The 6,000-nt window shown below is 42.8% G+C and overlaps 1 protein-coding gene across 3 annotated transcripts in view; it reads left to right on the top strand.

Annotated features, from left to right (window-relative positions):
• Positions 1–5,229: 5,229 nt before the first annotated feature.
• Positions 5,230–6,000, top strand: part of col16a1 (collagen, type XVI, alpha 1) — a 65,386-nt gene continuing 64,615 nt past the window's right edge. For 2 of the 3 annotated variants that reach the window (XM_018671478.2, XM_018671477.2), the window contains exon 1: positions 5,230–5,571. The gene's annotated coding sequence lies outside the window, so the exon portion shown is untranslated. The remainder of the gene's footprint in view (positions 5,572–6,000) is intronic. The other variant, XM_018671479.2, reaches the window with a different exon arrangement.

Here is a 6,000-nt window from a genome sequence, read left to right as displayed (position 1 = left end):
TTATATCGGCACTCATGCTTGAAATAGAATCCACTCCTTCATCTGCAGTGAAGATGCAGGGACTCTCCGGGTGAACTGACTGCCCCCCCCCAGATGCATGTGTAAAGACTCACTGACCACAACTCTGAGGTGAAGGCAAAAAAAAGAAGAAGAAGGCAAAGTACACTTTATTGGACTCTTTCTTTACCCACTCTTCTAACCAATGCCGGCCCACCCACCCATCCTGTCTACTCCCCTCTCTCAGTGCTCCCATGCTCCCCCATCCCTCATCCTCTTAGGGGAGCACGGGAGCATGCAGTGGAAATAACTGAGCCAATAAAGACACTGCCAGGATCTATCCACTCCCTGCACCTCACACAGTTACTGAGGGAGAGAAAAAGAGGGTTCTTGAAGAGATGTGGGGGGGTGGGGAGGGAGAAACGTCCACCTCTAATGTGACTGGATGAAGGAGGTGATGGAGGGTGGGATGCAGGAGAGGAGGTGTGGGCTTGAGAGAAGATGAATGAGGGAGGATGGAGGGGGAGGGCAGGATAAGACAGTGGGAATATAGTTCCGGGAGGGAACATGTGCACAAACATATGGACCCCGGCCTCCCTTGATGCCTCATCCTTACCCATGAGGTACGTGTGACAGAGAGCGCGACCAATCCTGGAGTACACTCTAGAGGGCTGTGCAACAGGTGCAATCCTTTTCAGTCTCAGCAAAAACTTGAGACTTGTTTGCATCAGAGGGCTCAAGAGTCCTCAGCTGTAATCAGACTGGATTGCCTTTCTGCTCATTTTTAATTAGAGGAACTGAAGAGAACTCAAATTTAAGAAGACCCACTTAATTTTTGAAAGTGGTGTCCTGTTAACAAATATGGAGCAGGTGTGTTAAAAAAAAAGGGGAGCAGAGCAGAGTTATAGTTGAACAGAAGGTGAGGCGAAACTTCGACTGCTGACAGAATAAAGCTGGTTAGAGCGAGGCCTCGCGTCTCGTAAATCATGGAACGTTTTCAGACCACCATACGATGCAGCTTGACTAGCTCATTGATCCTCCTTTTCAGAGATGCTCCCCCGCCAATAGCTGGAGCTCAGCCAAACCCACCCAGCATGCACAGTATGTGTGATTGTAATGGATCACACCATGGCATGCATACACACAAACACACACATGCACAGTATTTACACACACACACATACACGCGCCGAGCCTGTAAAACTTGGACCAGTGTAACCAGGCCGGGTTCAGAAGCCTTGTGTTTTCCGTCAGTTTGTTTAACAACAGCACAGACGGTGATATGAGATGTGGCCAATTCCGTCGCGGCCCGTTTCTCCCCGAAGGCTCTGCATTTTACGATGATATCTAAGGTGTCGAGTCTTCATGGCAATCTTTTATTTTATTTTATTGTTTTTTGCCCCCGCTCCTTTTTCTTTATGATAAAGCATTTATGATCGTGTCTCTCAGGGTTGTCATCACAATTTAGTCCCACAAGACACAGATATGAATGGCTCATATGCATGTGAACTGGAGCATTTACATCAGTTCTCATTGAAACTGTAGTCGCATGCGTGGCCTGATTCCCTAGCACAGAAGACCTGTGAAGAGCTGGAAGAGAAGACAAATCTGTTACCCGTATGTAGCTCTCGGGAGGCCTCTGAAACGACATCCTTTCATGTATAATAGAGAGCCCCCTCAAAATAATTGCATCTTTCTTGTCAGTCCTTTCTCTCTTTCTCCCTCACACATACACAAACACTTGAAGCACCTTTGAAGGAAAGGTTTAGTAATTATAATGTGCAATTTTCCTTTGCATTGGCAAGTTTTGAACAGATTGCTATAAAGCAGAAAACTTTGGCAGAGAGGTTTATCTCTGTCTCTTAATCAATGACATTTATTGATGATGACAGAGTGGATGAGACAAATAGCTACAAGTCGATTATGACGAGCATGTGTTTGAAAAGGAACAAAGAAGAAATATGTGTTTGTGCGTTTGTGTGTGAGGAAGACATATTCTATTTTCCTTCCACGTTTGCATAGAGATGCATTCAAAGGACCCCCCCCACCCCCACCCTTTTTTTGAGATTGAGAGCCAGTGCATCTTATTCTTTTATTCTCCGTGATCAAACCATTAATGTACGGAAGCAATGGATGAATGAATCTAATAGTAATACCTAATTGTGAAACCACTGGATTTTAAGCATTGAAATGTTTTAAGTGTGAGGGGAAGAGTAATATGTAGAGGTGTAAATTAGATGGTTTAATGTTAAAAATCCTTGCAAGATCAAACCTGTAATTATACTCTGTCACCCATGCTTTTAATTTGTTGCCAAGCAGTGTTTCCTGTTCCAGGTCAACCAGGAACACAGGTGTAGGGGGTGTGGCCTGGAGAACAAGGGGGAGAGGGAAACTGTTTGGAGCTGGGGAAAGAGAGAGGAGCTCTGAAAAAAAATGTCTGTCCACAACAGTGCTAAAAAGAAAAAGACATTTAGGTCCTTTTATGATTAAAGCCTTATCCATGTGAAGGACTGACGAATTCTGACAATGGAGGCCCATAGCAACAGAAGCTGAGGACCAGAGATCAACTCTAGGCCAGAATGCCAATCCCCAGTTTGGCATTCGGTGAGTTTGATTCCTTTTGGATCCTTTTTCTTTTTCTCTTGCAATGCATTGCTGTGCTTGGATTCTGTTTTTTACATTTGGAACAGAGGACGTACGTTCAGTTTTTGTTTTCTGGATTCTGTTTTTGCATTTTGAAGGGGGGACATGGATTATGCTCTGCTTTGAACTCTGTGGGTTATTTAAAGGGATTTATTTTTGAGTTGGTTTAACCTTGAACAGTCAAGAGGACACACAATAAATTCCATGTGAATTTATTTTGCTTATCCGGTTTGTTTTCTTAATAAGTTGTGGAGAGACTGTCCAATTAAGTTACTGTGTGGTACGTTCTTTGATTATCATTAAAGGGGTTTAAAAGCACCCAAAGTCGGATTTCCTCAAATAATGCAAGTAGCACTCATATGAACTTATGTAATTAAGCTTAAAACCTAAGCTGATTGTATAAATTTCTTAGAAAACCATAGCTTTAAATTCAGTTGGTCTGAAGTCCCATCTCATTTTCCAGAGACTCATTTCAAGTTTCAAAAAACTTGATGTTAAGTATTTTAAGGTTGACAAGTTAAGATGTGGAACATTCAAACAAGACTCGGAATCTACAGCCATGCTAGCAGCTCTGTGAGGCTGTACTTAGCCACAGCTAAATGCTAACGCTAAATACACTAAATGCTAAATGCTCTAAATGATAACATACTGATGTTAGCCAGATATAATGGCTACCAGCACCTTAGCACACTTACATTTGCTAATTAGCATTTAACACAAAGTACAGTTAAGATGATGGGAAAAAAGTGGTTCAAACCATCTGTTGCCCGACCACCCCTTCAATGTTGGAGAGGTGGGAGTTTCCGAAAGCTATTCAGCTATCCTACAAGCACGTCTGACTTTTTATCACCTCCCTGAAGGGTATATGAATGTTTGAACCAAATTTCATGACAATCCATCCAATGATTGTCAAGACAATTACTAGATCCCATGCCATCTCATGTCACAAATGTGAACCTTGTGGTGACACTAAATGGAAAGTGAGGGAATCATCTTGTAACCCTGAATGTGTTTTGTACCAGTCTGTCTAGTGTACAGCAAGGAAAGCTTGGACCCACTGTTAGCACTTTGAGGAAAAGCCAGGTGGTCACCAAAGTCACTAGGACACATCTTTAGGTCCATCAATGTCTGTACAAATTTCATGGCAATGCATCCAATAGTTGTTGACATTTCTCAGTCTGGGAGAAAAAATCTCTATGTGCTCAATTTGGACTGGTGAAATTGACTCCAAAAATAGATGAAAAATTCCAACTTCAACACAGTGGCTGCCAAGGATAAGCAATCAATCAGACCTCTGTCGTATCAGGTTGCACTCTGTCAGTAATATGATCCAGTAAATGAACCCCAGACACCTGAATATTTAGAGACATGACCTAAAAGGAAAATTCAAACCATATAAATTAAGAGATGGGTTTTAAGGTAAACTGTTTCACTGCTATTTCATCAGTGTTGTCAAAATTTCAGCAGGAAGGATTGGGTAGTTGGTTAATTTAAAAATGAGGTGTTGCACATAAAATGGTAAATATTAGAGCCTTTCTTTGCATCCATGTTATTGTGCTTCCTGCACATATAAAGACATACACACATATGCACATTTGTCTAGATGTCCCACAGACGGTGACTGATTGACCCTGCTTCCACCATCACTGGTGTTAGTTCAAAAAGGTCACATCTGGGTGAAAGTGTAGTTCAAAGGTTGCTGCAAGACTAGACAGCTGCAGAAGTCGTTGATGGAGCATAAACCTTTCCTATTCAAGTCAAGTCTTATCATGTTGTTTTCACTTTTTTCTTTTTATAAGCTGGAGGTTAAAGCTAATGAGAGAGTGAGAGATAATGGCTTGGTGGAGGAGCCGACCTCTCAACAGAGGACAGAAATAAATATCTTGACGGTGTGAGCACTCTTCTGTACCTATGCAGCCACAGAACTGGTGCAGGCACACATAAATCAAACCAAAGTGATATTTATTCGCCTCCTGAACTATTTACTTACTGACAATAAAGCTTGAATTTATGTGACTATTAAGACGAGTGTTTCTGAATGGTCAGAGGCTGCAACCAAGGCCACTTTATGGATTGGATGCAATAAAACCCAGTGATAAAACAATATGGAAGCTGTGGACCTGGCCGTCAATCAAAGGTAAGTATGATAAGTAAGTTCATTAATTTTAATGGAGTAAATTCTTCTCAATAATGCACCATCGTGGCCACCGTAATTCGTATTTCTTGTCTTAATACAGTGCCCTCATCCAGACAGAATGGAAGCAAGTCTTCCTTGCCCTCCAGTAAGCCATGAATCAAAACTCTGAGAGGTGAGTGGGGAGAGAGAGGAGATGGAGGAGAAGAGAGGGTGGTGGTGAAGGGGCGGCGGGGGGTTGGGTAGAGGGTAAAGGCCTGGAAGAGCTTGGTAGAGAGATTAGAGAGATGCCCTGGGCTCATTTTCCAGTACTGTGGACAAGGTGATGTCACGACACATTTCACTGAGGGATCTCCCAGAGAGGAAGGGAGGGAGGGAGAAACAGAGGGAAAGAGAAGGGGGGGGGGGGTGTTGAAAAGAGACAGGAAGGGAGATGGACCCAGAAAGAGAGAGAAAAAGTAATGAGAAACGGAGAGACAGGCAGAGAGCAAAGACAGGGTGGAAGACAGTGGGAGAGATTTGGGATTTAGGTTGTGCAGCAGCAGGAGGGAGAAAGAGAGGGAGAGAGAGGGGAGGGGAAAAGTTGGACACGGACAATCTCGCAGTAACTTTTTTTCTTCTTTCCTTTCTCCGTGGAAGAAGCCTAATGAAAAAAAAGGAGACAGAAACCACATTGGATTACATTTGACTGCCTTTGCATCGCCCCGCAGGATTTCCAATCTGGTCTCTGGATACATACACGCGTTTATTTGCGGATTAATGTGGTCGCAAATTTGTGGATTTATCAGTTGTTGAAGGTATGGCTTTTATGGACTTTTGTGGACGTGATAGCGATGCTTGGCAGGGGGGGGACTGCGAACAAGTTTAGCCGCAGTTTGTAAAGTGACTGTAGTGAAACTTTGCGGTGAAACTTTTGCACTAGGTTGGTATTGCAACAGGCTAAGGCTGCTCACAGTTATACAGTGCATCACATGGGAATATTACTGGCGCATTATACAGCAAATGCCATGAACTCGCTGCAAATTCATTATTGAGCACAACAGACACGCACTCCCTATGGGATTATCACAGTCATACAACAGAACACTATGATTTTATGAGATAAAATGCCATAAAATATAAGTCTGATTTAAACTCACTTTCTCCCAGTGGAGATCATTATCTGCTGAGTAGCCTTGGCATGTGGCAGCATAGTTGTATTACTTTATTGGATTTTGCAACAACAA

The sequence above is a fragment of the Lates calcarifer genome, linkage group LG3 (genome assembly GCF_001640805.2).
Source record: "Lates calcarifer isolate ASB-BC8 linkage group LG3, TLL_Latcal_v3, whole genome shotgun sequence".
Lineage (NCBI taxonomy): Eukaryota > Metazoa > Chordata > Actinopteri > Centropomidae > Lates > Lates calcarifer.
Note: the sequence above shows the minus strand (reverse complement) of the source record. Positions and strands in the feature narration are given on the sequence as shown.